Source organism: Stegodyphus dumicola, chromosome 1, assembly GCF_044657685.1.
Source record: "Stegodyphus dumicola isolate Sdum_Otavi_A_Nest chromosome 1, ASM4465768v1".
In the NCBI taxonomy this organism is placed as follows: Eukaryota; Metazoa; Arthropoda; class Arachnida; order Araneae; family Eresidae; genus Stegodyphus; species Stegodyphus dumicola.
In genome coordinates, this window is record NC_140768.1 from 135,397,547 (window position 1) to 135,421,523 (window position 23,977).

At 32.1% G+C, this 23,977-nt stretch overlaps 1 long non-coding RNA gene across 2 annotated transcripts in view; it reads left to right on the forward strand.

Annotated features, from left to right (window-relative positions):
• Positions 1 to 8,771: 8,771 nt before the first annotated feature.
• The window catches only part of LOC146999255 (uncharacterized), a 61,441-nt gene continuing 46,235 nt past the window's right edge, over positions 8,772 to 23,977 (forward strand). The window contains exon 1 of one of the 2 annotated variants that reach the window (XR_015042249.1): positions 8,772 to 9,299. This is a non-coding gene — a long non-coding RNA (uncharacterized LOC146999255). The remainder of the gene's footprint in view (positions 9,300 to 23,977) is intronic. The other variant, XR_015042245.1, reaches the window with a different exon arrangement.

A 23,977-nucleotide genomic window follows, 5' to 3' on the forward strand; every position in this document is an offset into this window, starting at 1 on the left:
TGCCTCTAGTAAAATCGCCTGTATGCTGGAACTGCCTCTCTTGGCAAAGGCCTGGTATTCTATGCCATTACATGCGTCCTCTGAGACAAGAACACATTTTTCTCGATGATTTCCCTAGCAGAAATAACGACATAAAATTTGAACATTCTGAAGGTTCCTTCCCTTATATCTTCTTGAACGTTCACTGGAAAGCTGCGCATTTCACATCATTGGTATAATTCGATGAAGTGCATCTACCCTGAAATTTGCATAATTTTCGGGCCACTCCTTTCTTGGTATTGCATGTTCAATGTTGGAAGGTATATCGCACTCGTTGTGCAAATGTTGGAAGGTATATGGTATGCCAGTTTTACTAAAATGTCTGGTTCGGCAAAGTATCTGGAGTTTACATGTCGTTCCTCTTGCAGAAAACTGTGAATTTCTTGATGTAGCTCGAATGCACGGGATAAGACATTCCACGTGAAAGCCATCGTGAACTGCAGTAATAATAGCAGAGCTGTGTGTTCAGCTCCCATGCCCATGCAAAGTTTTTTAAATAGTTTGGCTTTCAGCGGTCTAGTTGCCATGTAGTTTACTATGTCTATGATAGGTTACAATACCAAATTCAATTCACAACTCATGGACTTCGATGTAAAGGCTTCCTTATGGATGATGCAATGGTTCCGCATAGCATGCGGTGCTTTACTGCGAATAAGGGGTTGCAATACTCCTTATTTCCAAACATTGATCGAGCGCCGTTAGTACACACGCCGATACACTTTTCCCAATCTAAATTATTTTTTGTTATAAACTTTTCAAGAATTTCAAATAAGTTTTGAGCCTTTGCTCCTTCCCTGATGGTTTGATAGAAAAGAAGGTTTTCAATAATTATATTATCGTATAGAAAACATACGTAACAAATAAAGTATGCATTTTTATTACTGCCAGTAGCCTCATCAAGTTGTAGACCAAATTCCTTGCCTTTCATTTCCTCTATGAATTAGTCATTGAGACACTCGGTTATATGATGGATTCTTCGACATATGGATTCTAATAGTGTTGTTAGGTAACGGTACTTTTGTAATTAGTTTTCACGCCGCTTCACCTACCATAATACTAACCATACCGAGAGCAATCGGTAAAAAACGTTCTGCGATGGTGTGAGGTTTCTTGCAGTTCGCTACCCTGTATGCCACCTTTAAAGATGGTAGCAGTGCGTTGCTAGGTGCTGAAGCTTGTTTAATGAACACGTTATTTGTTTTTGTAAATTTTGAAAATTCCTACTAAAAAATTCGCGCGATTCAACAGAGCACATTTTGCGGTTTTTCTTCATTGTTTACTTCTACTGAAACAAAGCCAAAGTTCAAATAGCTATCATCTTATTTGCGATATGTCCCGCCTTTTTGCTCCCCAGCTACTTATCGAGGCTTGATCAATCTGACTTGAACTATTGACTTGCTTATTTAATAAAAATGTTTCCATTTTGTGACTAACGTTTTACGAAAATACAAAGCAGCAAAATTAAAGCAACTGAACTGATAACATACATATGTTTAAATAGATACTATAGCGTTTATCTGTCCTACGTTCCTAAATCACAACCCTCTGCAACTTTATTACTACTTCTATTTAAATTAACAATTTAACTGCGTACGCTTACAATAAACTAACTTGGCAATGCGACCTACTACGGTTTACCAGCAGCGGTAGCTATATCTCAACCACCGGCCGGTATCTCGTCTCTGCCGTCACCATCGAGATAGATAAGGCCTGCGCGCTGAATTACTACGTCACTGCTAGGGGACCGGTCTTCAAGCAGTTTACCTTCCTTGCTAAACACCCGTTTTTCTAAACCTATTCTATGAAATTGGTATCTCATACTATAAAATCAGTCTAAAACAAAATTACAAGCGGCAATATAATGCTTTACAAAGCTTATACGAATATGAAATATTTTCATTTTCTTTTGTTGGTGTTTATTTTCAAAACAAAATTATTTGAGAATGGTGTGGTGCTTTTAAAAGCAAATCATTTCCTTGACGAAAAATTGGTTTTAAAATTCAAGTAGCTAAAATTTTTACTTTGATTTTTCTGCACTGTCTTTGTGTCTCTCGTTGATTCTCATCACCGCATCAAATTTTTTTGTTTCACCCACTACTTTAACAAAATGTTTGCCAGTGGGAACACATGTTATCTCTCATTATATAATTATTGCATATTTTTTATATCTATCATATTAATGTAGCAGGATTATAAAACATCAAATGAATGCAAGAGACTACTTAATATTTAGACTGACATTTAAATGCCTTATATCAGTCAGAAAATTTTTCTGAATGTAATAAATTACTAAATAGTTTAGTTTTAAAATTATTTCTTACTTACATATTGTATGTTAATCTGTATTACAGTTAATGTTTTCCTCTTAATGCTACATAATTATTCGACAGAATCTGTAGTTAAATTGAGATAATGTTTATTACATAGCTCTGAAGACTATCAATATTAAAATTCCAAATAAGACAGGAAAAAAAGTTTTTTAAATAAAGTTATACACAATTTTTTTTGAAAATATTTTAATAATATACGAAATACTTAAAAACTTTTAGAAACTGAAATTTCTTGCAAATATTTACATCATACCTATTTAACTATAAGCGTTACCTCTGTTCTGAAAATATTTTTTCTATTAATATCCACATGAAAAGAAAATATAAATCCTAACATCATGTTCGAGACTTTTCTTTATAATGTAAGCAATGTTTTTAACTTAACTTACATAGCTTTTGGTGGTGCCACGTACTCAAATTAAAGATTGTAATTTAAAAGATAATTTAAAAAATTGCTTTTAAAATTTTAATTTGAATTGAATTTTAAAATTGCATTGAATTGAAGTCTCGCAATTTAATTACCTTAATATGAATCTTACATACATTACTTTAGAAACTTTTCTGTCATTCTCAGAAGGTTTGTATTGCACAACAAACATGATAATAACATATATAAAAGTGAACAGAAGCTATGTTAGCTAAACATATGCATTTAAGTTTTATCATGATAAAATGATATTTAATGATTTGCAAAAAACATTGATATTTAAATTTAAGAACACAGTACTCTGTCAAGAATCAAATTTACTCTGCATTTGATATTCTACATATTATGTAATGAAATAAGTGTTATGCTTTTAACCCCTTAGGACAGTTATTTCATATAAAATTAGTTTCCAATTAAAATAAATAATCATAAATTTTGCTGACAATTTTTATATTACTAGTGTTAGTAATTATTACAAGGGATGATGCTTCAGGTGTCAAAAGTAAACATAAATTCAATTCTTAAAACATAATGAATAAAAAATTACAACTTATAAAAGCCAACAAAAAGTTTGCTGAGGGTCCCTTAACCGTGACGTCACAAGCCAGTTTCGTTTCAGAGCGCAGGCCTTATCTATCTCGATGGTGACGTCTCTGCCCGCAATCCTATCGCTGCGAAGGAACGGCGGGGGCTGAATACCGTTCATTTGGCGCTCAGGAGGTTCGCCGCCGAGCATCCCATATAAAAAGACGCCCGTGCAACGGGCTGAATGTCAAAGCAAACGAAATTACCAAACTCCAAGTGCTTCAAAATAAGGTGCTAAGAATCATCACAAAGGCTCCTTACTATGTTCGGAATAGGACTCTCCACTCCGACTTGAAAATAGATACTATTCAGGACTACCTCAGCAGAATAAACAACAACTTTTTTAATAATATTATCAATGTGAATCCCGCTAATTTCACGGACATTCTTATCTACGAAATCTTGGCTGAAGACAAAAACCTCCGCCCACCTCTTGAGTTCAGAATTCTAAGTTCCAGTTTTCTGGTTTTCAAGCAGCATCGATAGGGGTCAGTTTCTGGGAGGGTGACCTCCCATGTGACTGGCTCCGACGAATGAACAGTTAGTATTCGGGCTATCCTACACAGGTCATCCGAAGTTTCTTTCTCCGGCCCCTGCTTGGCGGATTCCATCCAAGATGTAGCAGTACAGGAGCAAAGTGCTTCTTTTTCTCTTTCTCTCTCTCCAGCCGTGGCCTTCGATGGCCTGGTCAGCTGCAGAATCACGTGATTTGACGTCACGTAAGGCGTCTGAACTTTCACCCTTCGCACTGCATTGTGTGGACACTGCAAGCGAAGACTTCTTATTACGTTGATTGCGTGCTGTATTTTTTTATTATTCGTGTCTTTTTTATTGCTAAATTTAAGTAATGTTGTTAAGGATATTTTCGTTTTTTAATTGAGATTACTAGTTAATTTATTTGTTAACAAGAATAACGATCGACGTCTATGTAGAGCTGTCTTCATCATACCTGCAAGATGTTGCGTTCCAGCATGCAAATCCAATTACGATTTCACCAATGAATAAGTATTCAAATTTCAAAAAGATACGGTAAAACGAGATTTATGGATCAAAAAAATTCCAAGGAAAATTTTTATTCCAAGTGATCGCAGCGTTGTGTGTGAAAAACATTTTCGAAAAGCTGATATTATTCGCTATGATTATTAACAAACGAAGGTACTTTTATTCAGATGTGCAGAGGGCATCCTAAATTAAATAACGATGCTTACCCATGCAGTTTTTCTGGTTGTCCAAAATACTTATCTGAAAGTCCAACCCCTCAGAGAATGAGCAGGGAGGAAAAAAGAACTAAGATGGAGAAGCATATTTTTAATGAATTTTTGAGAAAGGACAAATAGCATCAATTGAGGATTTTTCTTCTATGTTACCGAATAAGTTAAATATTTCAGATACTTCAAATATTATTTTACACAAATCTGCTGCTGGTATTTATATTTTATTGCTCAGTTTTCATCCACATCCTAAAATTGAGAAAAGTATCTTTGTATCGCTTCATATGGATATAGCAGTTTATCTAGGAGATGAAGTTGTTCCAATTAAAAGTAAAGAAGAACCAGTAAAGAAGTTGAACAACATTCTTTACTGGTCAAACTTACCGAGATATATGTACAAAACATTAACATGTTTGATGTTCATGAAACTTGTTTAATGTGTGGAATTCCATTTTCTAGCAGATTAAAAAAATAATGAGCACCATTTCAATATTTGTTTAAACAATTATACTAAAGTTCTTCAAAATAATATGCATACAAAAATCGATGAAAGGAAACTTAAAAAAGTCAAGAATACGTGATGAAACGATATGAGTATGTAAATGACATTGTTTTATTTTTTAAAAATAGTGTACTAAATATGATGCAGTACAAATATATTTTAAATAATGTATCTTTTACATTTAAATTTATTAATCCTTTTGCTGTTTCCTTATTATTTAATAATACTTCATAATTTTTCAAAATAAATTATCAATTGCGATTAATTATTGCTTCAGTATACTAGTACAGTTTGCACAGTATTTGCTAATTAGACAGAAATGATGGTTTGTTAATTGTATAGTTGTTTTGCGGTTTTCGTTGGCAAATTTATTGATTTTACGCTTTCGTGAAACATTACATGGATGGCTTTTATTTGTAAATATATTATTTATTATGCATCTACATATAAGTAATAATGTAAATATTATTATAATTATTGTTATAGATAACATATAAATATGTGAAAATTATTCGTTTTCTGTAATGGTGCAGCAAAATTGTAATTTATTTAATTTAAAAATTGGGGATTTAAATCTTTTCTGTGGCTTTTGACCTGCTATTCATTTTATTAAATAGTAATTTAAATGAATTAAAAATGCATTTGCATAATGTTTAAAAGCTCTGAAATATTTATAGTTTTAAGGAAAAATAATTTTTTATGTCATTTAATTTGCTAAATTATATTTACTTTTGTTAGTGAATTATTTATATTTCTAAATCTTTTCATTCCTCTCCTTCTCAAACTGTAAAGATATTTTTATGTTAATAAATAACAGCCTTTTTATTTACTTATTTCAAAACTTTCTTTTTTGAGTGTATCCTAACAAATTATTACAATACAGTGTAAAAAAAGTGCACAAGATAACCTAAAACATGGCGTAGAAAATTTCGTTAATACTTCTTAAAAAATAATATTTAAGTTATTAATCTTAACTGCAAATGAATATACGACCTTTTATATACGTTTTCCATTCAAGTCTCTGGAAATTTAATTATTATGCATTATTAAAAACCAAACACTCTAAACATCGAACGAAACGCTCGTATTCAAATCTGAAGCAAAGAAAGTCACGGAAGGATCAGACGCCTTTCGTGACGTCACTCGCAGCTAACCAGGCCATGTTATCTCGAAGGCCACGCTCCAGCACACTTCTACCTCCACGAGAGAAAATTTCTTTCAGGTTTCTACTCTGTCAGGCCCCACATGGGATCACATCAGGAACTGGCAAGAGCAGGACTTTAATTTCCTGCTGAAAGCCAGTATAACCGCAAAGTTCCAAAGGGCTGAATGTCTCTTGAGAACTGAATGTATCAACTGAATGTCTCTTCAGAACTTTCAAAACTTTAGTTTTACCGTCATGTGAGTATAGTTTGCTTACGTCGTAGCATGGCAAAAGGATGATCAATTTATTTACACTTTTGAAGAGTTTTTAATCCCCTAGGGAAAAAACCCACTAATCATCGTCTTTGAACACTTGTAATTCGGTCCGGGATTCAAATCCCAGTAAATGGGCAGCTTGCATGGGCGCTTTCGTGATTTTCCCCATGCATAACGCGTATACGAGCCCGTTTCCCTTGAAAAGTTTTCCAGGAAGGCATCCTTTCCCTTAGGAAGATAGCCCTTGAGCACTCTTCCATAACAAACCAAATCAATACTATTATAAAATTTTCAATAACAATTACTTATTTCACATTCACACATTGACCTCATTGTAATCAGGTCACAATGCAATTTGTCTTACTTTGGATATAAGCACAAATTTTGCTTCAATGTTTCAAACAATTAAAGCAGCCAATTGGTCAAAGTTCACAAACATTTTAAACAGCAAAAAAGAGGAAAAAACTGGTACTTACGTATTATCTGTAAACCGTGAAACTGTCGCCTAGCAGCGCGATTCAACTCTAGTTATGGATAAGCCTTAAGTAATACCATACTGGTAACATCTGCGTTTTTGTTTGATGTAATCCGACTGATTCTCGATCAGCCCATGAAACTGTTGCCAAGCTGCTCGATTTAGCTTTAGTTATGGTAGTGATATAAGTGTGACGCAATTAAAACAGGCTCCAAAATGAAATTAAGATTAACAGTACAAGAAAAAGGTTATTCAAACAAGGAAAAGGAACTAAATTTCTGAAGGGATCAAATATTGAAGATACATCATGCAGCGAAAGTTAATAAAATTTACTTGACTCTTAACAGGTCTTCTGTTATGGGCATATTTTGAGTTGTGACGTTCTAATTACAAATAATTTAACTTTGTTAATATAAAAATATAATTAATTAAAAATATAATGATCGTGAAAGAACATAAAAAGTGCTTTGTTCTTACGTTGTAGAGACATTAGGTGTTTTTTTTTTGTTTTTGTTTTTTTTTTAAGAAGGAGATGAAAAATTAGCAACGCCCTCGCCGGGAATTGAACTACGGACCTCTGGAATACGCACCGAGTGTGCAGACCACTACACCACGAAGGCATGCTAAGAAGGCGGAAGAAATACCTTATATACTCTCCCTTTAAAAGGGCGACTGGAGTTTTTAGGGGACCCAATCGCCCAAATCTTGGGTGTGGAGAATCATCATCCACCACCCCTTTTTAGTTCGGACGCCACTGTAGAGCTATTAGGTTATTTGGAAGCAAGACACTTGAAAAATGAGCAAAGCCCTCGCCGGGAATCGAACCACGGACCTCTGGAATATGCGCCCAGCGGGCAGACCACTACATTACGAAGGCATGCTAAGAAGGCGGGAGAAATACATTATAACATATAAGTGGTATAATAATTAGTAATTGTTAACCTATAATTCAATTTACTTTGATCGTATAGTATTTAATACTTCCAGCATTGTAACCTAGTTGGGAGGCCAGTGAGTTTTCGCATCAAAGACAGTTTCTAGATATACTTAAAGGAATTTTATTAAACATAAATTATAGGAATATATTAATGTAATATTATGGTTACTCAGAAATAAAAGAACATACCTCGAAATATTTCCATATAATCTTACTACGATGATCACCGTCTCATTTCATGGTCTTTTACCCTCTTACATTTATAAAAACATTTATAAACATTTATAAAAGTTATTTAAAAATACAAATTTAAAAATAAATCATAAAAAATGAGCGAATATTATTTGAAATAAACCTAAATTTCGAAATATGAAAGAAAGAATCAAATTAGTTTAATAAAAAAAAGAAAGATTAATAAATATATACCAAACTTAATTAACATTGAGGAGCTAAAATTTTGGGAGCTAATTTTTTTAAAAACTACTCGTGTGATTTTTACAAAACTTGGTAGTTTGGCGTAATTTGAGTCATAGAAGTGAAGTATGGAAATATATTGTTATGTTATTTTAGAAAAAGTCCGTTTTTGTGTCAAAGTACCTATATTAGAACAATGCTATATATAAATCTAATACATATCCTAAGTCGCGCTTTCGAGACAAGAAAAACCCAAGTTGAATTTCGTCAATCGGCCCAGTAGAACGAGAGAAATAGAACTGCCCCCCTCCTTTTTTTTTTTCGTGCGCAGCGTACGTGTTTGTCCTCGAAATCGACGGTGTCTTGACTGAATTTTGGCCAAACGGATGTTTGTTGCTTTGCCAAATTTTATGTTTTACTTTGGCATGTTTCTCCTCTGTCTTATGTTAACTGTATTAAACTCAATGTCTTAACCTCGTAGTTAACTAGTCGCAAATTAATAACTGTTGGATCTAATCTAGTCCAGTGGTCTCAGACTCAAAGTGCACGTTGGGCAAGAGGAAAATCTGAAAACAGCTGAAAAGCCAGATTCTCTTTTCCTTTTAACCAAAATAAAAATAAAATATTAACCAAAAATGTGTTTAGTAAATTTTAAATTTCCTGTCCTTCTAATCTAAACTTGTCCAAATGGGAGGTATTTTGAGCCTTACTCCAACTTTTCGCTTTCTCCGTCCACTACCATTTGTTGTCCGTTCATTTAATTCTCTCCTCTTCGTCAAATGGAGATATTTATTTCTATTGGATCCGTCGCCATAGCCAAAAATAGCAACGAGTTGTGTCCACGGCCTCTCTCCCATGGCAAGGGAAATTCCTCTTTACCATAAATTCAATCTAGTCTCTATTCTCGAAGGTTCCATATTCATTAGAGGGGAACCCCGCATTCTACGTCTTCAAAAAAAGGTAAGCATTTATTAAAAGTCGTTTTTTTAAATTCTAGAATGTTCTTTCATGTTCTTTTTCTTTGTTTCACAGAATCGTACCTTAGATTTGCAATCTTATTATTTCAACTCTATGCTAATAATATAATTATTATTTGCTTTATAAATTTATATAAGTATTTGGAGACAAGTTCAGCCAATTAAAAATTTAAATAAATAAGATATTATAAATTATTCTTATAATTAATGTCTATTAAAATTACATAACACTTCCTCAAATAGTTTCTAATAGCCTAGAAAAAGCAAAGTTCTCAGCTGATACACCGAAACATACAAAAGGACACCTTCACCGAGAATTCTGCACCCTACAATAACTGCATATTAGCATCGTAGTAAATATGTATCGTAAGGAATGTGGTCCAAATTATTGCACCATCTTAAGTAATCATTACTATTAAAAAAACTATATAACTCAAAAAAAAAAAAAAAAAAAAAAAAAAAAAAAAGCGAATGGTGAAAAGAAGATTAAAAATAAAACATTTGTACCCTTAATCTCATAAAAACACGAATTGTATTAGCAAAATTATGAAATTAATACTGAAATTTAATTATTATCCTTCAGCATGGATAGATATTTTACTTTCCCAAAAGAAAAAACCACTGACTGACCGACTGAGTAGTATATTTCCGTATAAACTTTATTCCACCACTTTACTATCTGCACTATCAAAGCTTGCTGAAAAATTTACCTTAAATTTTATTGAAAGCACTCACCTATTGCACTCTATATTGTCTTATGAAAAAAGCAAAATAATACTGCTAACCAGTTTCTAAGAATAATGAATTCTAAGAATAATGAATTTTATTACCGAAGGTTGTAATATCAAGCTTCCAACAAGAGCGATTTTCTTAGACATTAAATAATGAAGACTGTATTATATAAAGCCTAATTCAGTGCAAACGGTTGGAATAATTTGACTAATTTGGTAAACTAATCAAATTCATTTTTCCGGAATTTACTATTAAATTAGTTGCATCGCATCTTTCTGATAAAATCTTTAATTCTGGAAATAATTAATATACTAGAAGACGAATTTGTGCTGAAATCCGTCAAAGTTCTATTACGTGCTTCATGTTTATTTAATGGCATTTATATAGCTGAGATATCTTGTGACCCAACAGTTCAACTGGACTCGTTTATTGATGATATAGCTATCTTTAAACAAACTACAAATGTATACTTTAATAATAATATATGTTTATAATATGTTTTTATTAGTCAAAATCTTTCGTAAAATTAGCTGCATATTCTTGAAGACTGGTTTCCTGAATGTAGAATAACTGTTAGTATTTAGAAATCAATTGCTAGAATTTTTAGAAGACAGAAATCAGAAGTAATAATAAATCTAAATGCTTTCAAATTTTACATTACAAAGGGGCGTTATAATACAAAGGGCGTACAGAGGGGCGTTTATTTCATTTACACATACATACACATTTTGAGAGCCTTTGGGCTAAAAATATTTAAAAAAAAACGTATCTTTAGAATTGCAATAGTCAGTCTTGCGCGCTGGAGATAAAAATATTTTATTCCGTACAGTGTGTTGCCACTGCTCGCTCTGAAATCGTTAAGTTTCTTAATCAAAAATTCGTTAAAGTTTAAAAATATAAAATAGATAATAAAAGAAATTGGAAATTCAAGATTCGAGCTTCCAGGTGAACATACTCGAGTGGAGTACTACGTTATTCAGAATTTAATGGCTCTATGTATTTTACAATGCGAAAAACATACAAACATTCATGCAAATTCTTCATTATTAAATTTGTTTAAATATAATACGGGTTGATAATATTTGGTGGCAACAATTTGAAAAGTGATATAGCCGTTAATACAGTGGTGGCCAAAATTGTGGACACTTTTGGAAATTTTTATGTTTTTGAACTTTGTATGCTTAGAGAAAATGTTACGTTTCGCAAAATGCAAACTTGTATATATCATTTTAAAGAGAATTTATTACTGAATTCAATACAAAACACAAATTTCAATTATTTGCAATACAAAAAAGTTATATGTACTTTAATATAAATAAAAAAAAAAAAAAAAAAAACACAGTTATGAAGTGGTTTGTTTCCTGGCCAATCACTGTTCTTGTTCTGAGAACCAAACAAATCTTAGTAACTGCCAGTAGAAGCTGACATCATGTTTACGCTTGAAACAATTCATTATTTTGCTTTGTTCTGTAGAAGGAGGACCTATTTCTCATACACTGCAATTACAAGTAGGAATTTTTGTAAAAATTTTTAATATTTAGTCAAGAAGCAATGACATCAAATAAAAGAGTAGATTGGACACCTAGAAAGAGATGTAATATTATTGTGTTATGAGAAAGTGGTCTTTCCTATGCTGAAATTGCAAGACAGGTGGGTGGTTCAGTGACTACATCTGGAGTCCGAAAGTTTTGTTTACGATATCAGGAGACAAATTCAATAAAAAACAAAGAAGGAAAAAGCCGAAAAAGGTGCACCACATCTATTGATGACAGAAGAATAAAAAGACTATGTCTCCAAGATAGAAAAATGTCATCAGCGGCCATCAGAAGTGATCTGAATGATGTTGGTGTTTCTGTCAGTTCAAGAACAATCAGGAGAAGATTAACAGATGTTGGACTGAGAGGTAGAATTCCACGAAAAAACCCTTATCTTAATTTTCAGCAACGAAAAAAAAAAGACTACAGTGGGCAAAGGAACACATTAATTGGACAGATGATCAGTGGTCACAAGTTATATGGAGTGATGAAACTAAGATATCGTTATTCGGTAGTGATGGGTGAAAATATGTAAGACGTAGAATAGAAGAAGAGCTACATCCTGACTGCATTCAAGCAACTGTGAAGAACCCAGTTAGTGTTATGATTTGGTCATGCATGTCGGCAGATGGTATTGGTCACCTTCATGTCATCGATGGGACACGGAATGCCAGAAAATACATTGACACTATTCTAGAACCAAAACGTCTACCTTCCATCAGAGATCTCTTTCCCAACAATGCTTCGTTTATTTTTCAGCAGGATTCTGCTCCTTGCCACACGGTCAAAATATCGAAAGAGTGGTTTCGTACAAAGAGCATTAAATTGTTGTCATGGCCAGGAAACAGTCCTGACCTCAATCCTATCGAAAATTTGTGGCACTGTTTGAAAACTCTTGTCCGAATGAGGCGCCCGTCAAATAAAAGTGAACTAATTGAGGCTATAATTGTTTCCTGGCATCATGTAATAACGAAAGAAGAGCTTAAAAGTCTTGTCAGCTCAATGAAACATCGATGTGAAGTTGTAATCAAAAATAAAGGGTACCCTACTAAGTACTGATAACTCACTGCAATCATCACTATGTAATGTATATCGATAACTATTATCGTTTAACTTTTTTTGTATTGCAAATAATTGAATTTTGTGTTTTGTATTGAATTCAGTAATAAATTCTCTTTAAAATTATCAGGTTCAATGTTCCGTCTTACTTTCTTTGGGAACATGCAAACACCCTGACTCGGAACAGGGAACTTACAAAAGCTATGTTCAATAAATGTGGGAAGTAGACAGGATACACAGGAAGGGTATACAAAACCCTTTATTTTTCACTCTTTACAATAATTTCCGTACTTCGGAATACAGAGACCAACTACTTGTGGTCTGAACGTAAGAATATAAAAATATTTAACTAAACTCTAACTTAACTTTGGAATAATCAACAAGGGCCTACGTGTAAGATTGGCCGGATATTAACAGGAAGCCGTATGTAGTACAGAGAACTGTTAACTCTACAATACGTTTAAAATTATCACGAGGATTAAACCTCTGGCCTGGAAGGCAAACAGCAACCGAGTAAAACTTCTAAGGCAAGCGGCCTGCTTCGACTAACTCCTTCCTCTCTCTTGCTTGGCAAAAAGCCACAACTTAAGTACTTGGCGTTCGCCAGACAAATTTTGCATAAATAAGTTAACGCTTTTAATTCTGGCCGGAAGTAGAAAATAAGAAGTGATAGTAAAGATTTAAAATAAAATAAACGTTAGTAAAACTTAAGATCCTTACAAAATGATATATACAAGTTTGCATTTTGTGAAACGTAACGTTTTCTATAAGCATACAAAGTTCAAAAACATAAAAATTTTCAAAAGTGTCCACATTTTTGGCCACCACTGTATAGTGATTCGATGCAAAATGCCATTTCGAGACTAATAGCCCTTCTGAGCTAACAATGCTCTCGAATAATAAATTTTATAGAAAAATGAAGCAGCATGTTTTCGCGTCGCTTTGGATAGCAAGCTTGCTTTTGGACGATGTTTCGACAAACTTATTCAAACACTAAGTTTCATCACAGCCTACTTAAGGCTATCATTAAGTAAAATTTAACATTTCATTATAAAACAAGGTACTCTTATACAAAATACGTTTTAAAACCTGCATTACTATATGCAGCACTTAAATGGGGCACGCAACAAAAGAAAGTGTTCGAAAATTTCAAGTACAGTCAAGATTAGAAAATCCGACACATTCGAGAAATTAGTCATGCCGGATTAGCTAAAAATAATACTGTAGAATGAAACAATACCAAAAAAGATGCATATTTCCAAGTTATTCAATATATCGAGATATGAAAATAAACTTGTGTGTAGTAATTCTGCAAACATAGTTAATGAGTCAAACTCACATGTATTGATAAATAAAGTTATTCCTAATTTAATTACATTTAATGCTGTCTTTTGTTTTTTAAATAACATTCCGTGGGTAGTTTAAAATTGCTCGGATATATTTTTTTCCCAGTGAATTTCGCTATGTATTTAACACTCTATCAACTTCACGCTAAAGTAGTGAAAAATAGCTTATACTTATTTTAGAAAGTGCTAACACTTTACATTTCAGCTGTAGCGCTCACATTTTATTATGTTACTTATACTCAGAAATAAGCAAAAATCACTGTCGCCGAAACCATGAGGCTTTGCACCAAATATATGGAAAATACAACTAAATACTATTTTCGAATATAAGCCGACTGAGTAGTATTGAATCCACGCAGAAGAAATTCAAATCGAAGAAACTTTTAATGAATATTAAATATCAAGAATATTCAACTGGTTTTTTTAGAAGCATCAGTTGATGATGTTGGAATTATATGTAAGAATATACATTTAATAACTAATGAGGCGATGTTAAAAATTGAATGCATTCTAAAAACAATACTTATCTAGGAAGTCGCTTGCAAACGTTCCAGTATTATAAGAGTTTAAAGATTAAATATGAGCAGTTTTTGCAATAGTTGTGGCGGGAACAATTATTTTTTTATTTGGAAACGAGTCAAAATTTTTCTACGATCACAAACTAAGAAAGCCAAATTAAATAATTTATATATTCTGGTAATGAAATATGTTATATTGGAAAGAATAGATTACAGAAGTATTACATACAGATTTGTAAAAGATAAATATCAAAACCATTCAAGTTCGTTCCTATTTTGCTTAGTTTTGTATCTAAGCTACTTACCTTGATTAAATTATACATAACGTAAGTGTGCCATACCGTTGTTTCTTAAATGTTTTGAGATTAGTTTCTCGTTAAAGCGTCCACTGCACTTCATCGTCAAAAGTTTCACATTTCAGATATAGCCAAAGGTTTATTTGGCGACGCTTTAATAAGTGGGCTTTATTATTCTTTTGCAATGAAAGCTCTTTAATTAATTATATATATTATTTAATTGTAGTTTAAAACTCAGAGTGTTTAAGGTACCAAATAATTTCAGTCGAGACGATTATATAGGCTATATCCGCACTGACGTTTAAATATATAATTTTTAAAAAAAAATTGTGTTGCTGTACAGCCTCACAATAGCTTGTAATATCACGAATTAATCATTCGGTCGCTCATTTTGGTAATCATGCAATCTGCTATTAAAAAAAAAAAAAAAAAAAAAAAAAAAAAAAAAAAAAAAGAAAGAAAGAAAGAAACAACTTCGTATTTAGCAACTTTTCTTCGCCGAAGAAGCTTTTATTCCATAAAAGAAAAGTAATGTTTCTCATGGTTGCATAAAATCAAAATTTAAAATGTCAAGCAATAGGCAGTACGTAAGTTTGAGAAGAATAATGTCTTTGTAAAAATTTGCTAGGACATGCATATCGATTAAGAATATTTATCAATATACATTACGCTTATTCATGCTATTATTTATGGTTTTCAAAACGTGAATGATCATGCAGTATTTTTAAATAAATATGCTAACCTTCCCTACATTATCCTCAAAAAATGAATTTAATTAAATATGTAAGTATATAAACGTCTTGACTAAATATTGATATTTAATCTTCCGCCATGTCATTTAAAAGGCGCTTGCAATAAATTTGCTTTAAAACACTTCATTTCTTATACTATCTAAAAGAACGACGTAAGTTATTGTTGTTCCAATAGTTCCTAGAATAAAACTTCGTTTAATCGGCACTATCTTCCAAATCGTTAGAACAATTTCCTTGTCGGCACACGCGCGAAGTCTTTGTCCGTAGATTGTCCAGCATATTCTGTCCTCAGGAATCACTTGACTAACATTGGCAACTTCTGCAGATGCTTCGAAAAGCAACGAAGCCGATATGGTCATCAACAAGAAAGATGTGAAGCTTGTGCCAAACAGACTCAGTATTGAGACACGAGTTGAAAAATAAGGATACTTTTCTGGGTGCATGACAATGGTAAGACTGAAGTACATCATAGAGGCATTGTACAAAGTTGTAAGGAAAGCGAGGAAAGACAATTCATTATCAATCCAGAGAACTCTGCGTTTGAAGGAACTGTAAAATTGATAACGTCTTTTGCAAAAAATATTCTGACGTTTTTTCAAGTTTTTGAGAAATTTACGGATTATATGTTTCATTCTACAGCACATTATGGTGTAGTATATCGCAAAATTGTTCACAGGAAGGAGTATGCAGGATATCAGTGTTATCACGTAAAACACAGTCACTATAGTCACTGCCTCTGCAGAAGAAGATTTTGGTAGAAGAAAACCGTTTGTACCATATCTTATCATCGATTTGTAACCAAAACTCATAATTGCAATGTGCACCACATTGGTAACTGCTGTCCAGATAGCTATCCATAACACATCTCTGCCCTCATCGCATATCTGCATTTGAGAAATATACAAACTTATACGTTTTAATCGATTTAATTTTTTAGATAAAGTAAACCGTAGAATAAGTGCTATAGTTGTCGTGACAACATTTACAAATGCTATTAGAGCGTTGGTAAAGTATATCGCCTGTGAGATCAAAGAAAAAATGTGAAATACAAAGACAAAATGACGAAATATGCAAAATGAATACTTCAAGCACTTCACAAACTTCGAATCGTCTGTTTTAATTCTAATATCAGCAATTGCACTGAAACAAAAAAGTTTAAACATATATTTATCAACATAAGACGTTTTAATATTGATTTTGTTCATTTTTGTTCTTAGCTTTATACAATTTTCAATCATTCGTCTCGTTTTATATTGTAGATTATGACAAAATGGCTCCAGATTAATTTAAACTATCAAGAATTTTACTATTCTCTCTGCAATATCTGCTTTGACGGAATTAGCTTTAATATCATTACTATCATCATATCATATCACCATATAAAATTATCATCCTGTTTTCATAAGAAGTTACGTTCTCATCACAATCTCTGCCAGAAATTTCTTTTATTCTCTGTCACATTAGATGTCTCTTATTTCAATTATTAGATTTAATGATATAAATATTTTATCTCACATATATTTTGAAATGTTCTACCGAATTTGAATTTTTAGAAAGGGTTTAATTTCGATCATTTTATCTAACAGGTTTTTCTTTGCGAGCGCTGTCTTTCCGATGCTTCTTCTAACAGTACTGAATTTTTCTCCAAGAATCCATTCGTCTTTTCGTGTTTACTCAAATAATTTCCTTAATAAGGTTTAGTTCTTAATTAGTTTAAGTCTTTATTGCAAAGAAAACTTATCACCGATAGAAAATTTCACGACGTGTATTATTTCAGATTTACCTGAAGTGAGATTTCATCACCGATCGCAGCATTCTAGTCATCTGTCGTTCACATTACCTTCGAAAGTTTATGTAGGGAATAAAATCTGGATCTCATTATGCATAAAAAAAAAAAATCTTATTTGCTAAGGTATTATTCAACAGGCGTTGTCGGTATCAAGAAATCACTTCAATTATTTCTTAATACACTTCTCGGGAAGTTAAATATTGGCACGTTTAAAAGTAAAGAGAACATGATGATATGTTTATGTCTATATTTATTAACATAATTCTTCATTACAGTGAAACTGTTTGCTATACACTTTTGGGATATAAAAATCTAAAGAGAGCTGTCAATTCTGTTTGTTTATTAAAGGTATCAGTAGCAATTTAGTTTTGTTTATTAAAGGTGTGTTCGGAACATATGCTTCAAATATGAGCCGAAATCTCATTCAAAACTGATATACTTCTCTTTATCGACTTTTTCACTCAATTGATCTAGAGAAATAAAAACATGGTTTTCAGTTTATGTTGTTTTATATAAATAGAGTTATTTTAAAGAAGTTTACGTGCATATGGAAACTTATATTTTAATGAACTTTACGTGTGTACATTTTCAAAAAAGCTTTATTTTTATAAAATTGTACAGTACTTGAAAATTAAAAAATCTTTTATAATTGATGCAATAAGAATTGTGGGAAAAATATTTGGGAAATATGGTATTTTAACAAGATAGAGCTTCATTTCATATTGTAAAGATGGTGAAGGCTTCCTGTGGTTCCCTAATTTGTCAACAGACAATCTGATTGAAATACTGTGATGTGAAAGACAGAATAGTATTACGCCAGAGTTAGGGAATCTTATTCTCCAAAATGGGAGCACATGCGAATTCCTGGCTCCCATCATCCCGCTTCATTATTACTCAAGAGCTCTTTCAAAGTCGAGAGATAAGTTATTTTAAACGTTTATTCTATATGCTTTCTTAAAGAAAAATTTTGAAATTAAAAAATATCGAATTTAACCAGCTTTTCTCAATATTCTTTGTTTGCAGTAAATATGACAAAAAAAAAATCGCTAAAAATTCATTGCTATATTTGGAATCTTACCTCATCCCGCTGAAACTTATACCTACATATTTTGCTGAACATATTCCATATTCATTCACTTCAAAACGTGAATTTTAATTAAATTCCATGTAATTCTTATTTTGCTGTGCTCTAGGTACTTTAAAGAGTATTCGTATTAGGGCCCGCATACAGACAGTGGCCTGTTTCTAAGCGGACAAAGATACAAATTAAAGTTAAAAATTTTAAATTAAAAAAGAGTCTTAAAAAAACCTAAGTAATCCAGGACGAAACAACAGTGTCAAAATTGCAAAATTTATAGCATCGAAAACATAGACAAATTTAAAAAGAATTGCGAAATAATAGACAAATTTTAAAGCATATTTAGAGTACATCGAATTTAAAAATAAAACATACAAAAGTAATCTAATAGTTTGGGGGGAGGATCCATAAGCAAACTTTTTAACCCAAAATCGGAGGTAACAAAGCTATATGCAAATTTTGAAAAACAAACAGGCTTGAAGTTTAGAAAAAGACTAAAACGAAACAAATTTAAAAATAAAGCTCTAAAGTAACTTAAGTTTTAATTTAACAAAAACTTTAAATTTATAAATAAGAAAAAAAGATTATACAATCCTGAGAAAATTCTTTACAGTGAATTAAAAAAAAAAAAAAAAAAAAAAAGAAACTATTAAATTTTATAGCAAAGTAACATGTAAATTGAAACGAATTTTTTAAGAAAAAGTTTTAATAAATTTTCGAATAACTTTTTAAAAATTTTTAAGTGACTATGCGAATTAGTTATTTGTATGTTAATGCTTCAAATCGTTTAAGGGTTAAGCTCATATAGGTAAGGTGTTTTAAATTATATATACTAGAGTGATTCTTTAATCTAGAGCGATTCTTTCTTTATCTACCTTTGATTTGAAGCATTAAAATATAAAAAAAAATAGCGTGCATTCACTTAATATTTTTTAAGAATTCTTTAAAAAACTTATTAAAAATTATTCAAAAGAAACTTTTAAAGCATTTTTCTTTTAATTTACATCTCACTTTGTTAGAAAATTTAATAGTTTCTTTTCTCAAATCCAATTTAAAGAATTTTTCAAGACGGTATAATATTTTTCTTCTTATTTATAAATGTTTATATATATTTATAGATATATAGTTATATACTTGCTTTTACTTATGCATTATATTATGTATATATATATATATATATACAGTTTTATATATATATTAATTACATACAAAATGACATATTAGCATTGAGAATAATGCACTGAAAATCCATTTTAGTCAAATAATGAGTTTTATTTAGTGTTTTTAAGCAATTCAAGACGACTTTAAACAAAATTATTATCATTAAAACCGCACAGAAACAATCTTAATAAACATAATTAAAATAAAAAGAAGGAAAAAGCACTTATGAAGTTACATTCGCAATTATAAATGAATTTATGGAATACATAATCAAAGTGGTCGTTTGCGTGCTTTTGTTAAAGCAAAAGAGCCCCATTATACGTATTTTTCCGGTCTAATTTACTTGCTTCTTTATGCTCGATGGCAAGAAGCGAAAGATGGTTTAACCGTGGTTGTCAAATCGTATTTTCCTGTGTAATATTTAATGATTTTTAGTTTTGGAAACGATTTTTCTACTGTAGCAACGGTTACAAGAATCATAAAAAAAAAAAAAAAAAAAAAAAAAACAGTATGCATTTTACAGAAGTCCCTTTCCAATGAATTGCATTTTTTTAACATTAAGTTTCCAAATTCTTGAATGGTTATGTTTTTATGTTAAGCTGAAGGCCAGCTTAACAAAATTATTTTGTTTATTGTTTAGAAATTATTCTGAAGTACTATCCTATTTTTCGACCATTTGTTCGGGTTCTGTCAAAATAAGCTCAAATTTCTTTCGCAGGCTTTTTTTTTTTTTTTTTTTTTGTGTGTGTGTGTGTAATGATGCAAGCGTTATTTAAACACTGCGTAGCTTCATGTAGACATATATTAGTTTTCTAAAATATTTTAAGCAAAATTTATTTAATTTAATACTTTATGCGTAAATACGCAACTAACAATGAACTCGATTTTTTTTTTAAATTTTTTTTTTTACCTGCAGCGCTTCTTACCGTTTCTCTTTTTGATTGACTAACCTCAATTTTTGTGATATGATTGACATTCAAGAAATTGAGGATGAGTTCTTTTAGCCCTCCAGAAGAATGATCTTTCACAGCATTGGGCCCGAGAAATGTTTCTTTAGTTATAAAATTTATGGGTTCTGAATTAACATCTCTTGCAATATGAACATGTCTTAAAACGACACTCATTTAATCCGTCTTGGATCTATCTTGAGTAGCGTCTAATAATAAGGAATAAAAGAGAGATGCATTTACTTAGTTCACCAAAATTTGTTCCAAGCTGTGACCAGCACTTTGAATTAATTCATTTTATATATTAGGACTCAAATATCGTCTACTTCTTCCTGGTATTTCATAAACCTCTTACATAACATTGTCATATTTACTTAATAAATTAACTTGCAATAAAAAATTGTTATTATAACTAGTATTTATAGCTTCACTATACTCACGAAAAGCTAACACAGTTTTGACAGCAAAAATGAAAGCAACATTACCGTTCTAAAACTATTTTGCAAAAATTTGTATCGTATGGAATTTTTTTCTTCGAGATTTTTATCAACAGTCATTTTTTTCTATGTTTCATATATAACGCTCACTTCCACATGTGATTTGTAAGAACTGCGGGTTTTATTCTCACAGTTAAATTTTTCTAGTCTATAACATCTGAACGCCAATTACGATCAAAGAAACTACAGTAAAACTCCAATTATCCGAATCAATTGGGACTGGATTCCATTCGGAAAATTTAAAATTCGGATAATTGATTTTTTTTTCCGAAGAAAGGCTATACGTACACTTTAATTAATTACTGTGTAGAGTTGCGCGCCTCCAAATTGCATGCAACCAAGAGGTGACTGTTGAAACTGGAAAAATGACAGAGTCTTGCTAACGGTTTAAGTCCCTTTTTTATTCAACTTAAGAAGTTACAATTGCGTGCTCTTGACGCTCACAAACTACGCCGACTCGGCGGTAAAATAAAAATAAGAACCTGAAAAGAAATAATAACAAGACTCTAACTACGAGGCTCTCTAAAAGTAACTGACCTCACCGCGTTTTACAATGCCGCTGCTAATTCAGCAAACTTTGAATATCACGTTGAACGATTAACAATACTCCAAGGCAAGCATACAGGCCGAAACGCGGGGTTCTTCAATTTCTGTCTAACTACCTCCGCGCTCGTGAAGTACGAACAGCACACTTCGAACTCGTTTCCTTTCTATTTAACAGAATACTTCCGCTGATAATTTGAATCCTTGCGCGTTCTACTAAAATTTACATACTCTGGCATTGGCAGTTCCAGGGGAAAGTAAGGCTTGACAGGAAACATAGTTTAAACTTAAAATAAATGTTAGTTAAGATAAATATAAACCCTACATTTGCCGCTGCCAGAATTTGGAAAACTTGGAAGCAGGTCTTACAAACGACCTGTTGTAAGTTTCTATAATTCTGAACTAACTCTCAAGAGCATCGTTTACACACACACACAAAAAAAAAAAAAAAAAAAAAAAAAAAAAAATCGTATGTAACAAATTGTATACTAAATTTCTGTCGATACTTATAAATCTCTCTTCTTACAGCAACTTTTCCTGGACTTCATCAATCAATCTTGTTCTTTTCCTTCCAGCACCTGGAAGGAATAAGTATCAGTATCTTTCTAAATACATTATAATTTACACTTTCTTGACACTGAATAAATTTTTGTTTTTGAACGATTCGTTTTCCTTAGTTACTGCTTAATTCACATTCATTCAATTATTCAAACATTAATTTAACTTTACCCTGGCTCTCCACCATGTGTGGTGTCAAATGGGAATATTCGTGTTTTAGTCTTACAACTCTTCCCCTAACCACCATGATTTTTTAGAATTCAACGACGAAATAGACACACCTTACTCGACATTCTACAACTCGATGAGCTACTTTAACATTCTTAAAATTCAAGTGTAGGTGGAGAACCCTACAAAACACATTCATTCTAACTTCCCCCTTATTCATCTTTAGACATGCAGGCTTTAGCTCTAAAGCATGATTTTATCTACAGTTTAATACTTAAATTTTGAATTCATTGCTTTTCAGCATTTTACTTTTAGCATCTAAAATTTTATGCTTCTAGACTAAATTCTACTTTTACATAACATTCAAGTATTTACGTACATTTACAAAATTTTAATACATATGATTTTTACAATTTACCATAAAATGAATAAGAGAAAATAAATTTTTACTTTACTCATTCTTCGCCAAGCTGGCGGCACTGAAACTAAAGTTGTTATTAATACAAGAATACGAAGTTATTTTTATCTTCGGCCAAATTTTGGCTTTAACATAACAGAATTAGTCTTTCGACCAACAGAAACTGGTTGTTCTTAGATTTTATACTTAAAGAAAATAATACTTTTGCCTTAGCTAAATAAAGTAAAACAAAACTAAGTCTCAACCGAGACATAGTGACTTTCGTCAAAACATAGAACTTCGTACTTATGCATAACATTTCGGAACAAAAGAAAAAAAAAATTATAGAAGATTTTAACTTATCTTTGAGTTTTCGATGATTGAAACTCCGTCATTCTTTTCTGGCAAAATTGTTCCCATGTTATAGGTTTCATGGACGTCAATCTTCTCCTTACTGACCTCCGAGTGTCGTCCACATTAGTTTTTCTTTTGCGTCCTCTGCATGCTGGCCTCTTGGCGGAGTAATCGTCGGGTTGTTGTCGTTTTCGTTTTTCCATTGGACGGCTGGTCTTGACATCCTCCGGTATGGAGTCCTTGAATTTCTTCTGTTGTTCCTGGTATTTTCGTTCCTCCTGCTGCCGTTTCAGTTTCCGGAACGCCGGCCTTGCTTGCACCTGACTCTCTGGCCCTGGGAGCGTTCTCCTTGATGTATAATTTCTACTGCGATACGTTGTAGGTGGTGTTTTCCTCTTTACCAAGGTTTCTTTACGCGGTGGATCTGCATTCTTGTTTTTCTTAAATGCTGGAGTTTGAAAGTTTTCATTTTTTCTTTTTGGTACCGTCGTCTGGGTTGTAGAAGGCCTAGGTCTCTCTTCAGTTCTCTGCTTCTTGGGTGGTGGAACAGTTGTTGTTATTTCTGGACCTTCTACTTCTTTTAGACTTGAGTCCTACAAGAAACTTTTAAGGATTTCAAAATCATTTGGATTATAGTATTTTTTCACCTGGTCGGGACTTGCTTTACAGATCTCCCCTCTCTCGTTCTTAAGGTACAATACGACTCCTTTGATTTCCTGAATTACATAGGGTCCTTCAAATTTTGGAGCTAGCTTTGCAGTAAAATTGTGTGGGGCACTTGATAAAGAAAATTTCCGCTTTATCCCCAACTTATCCAACGCTTTATCCAACAGCAAAATATGCTTCACGGCGTTTTCTATCGTAATACACGTTTTGCTTATTTCTTGCCGTATCCGAGCTTTTAAGCGCCTGATCAATAAGTTTTTGCACA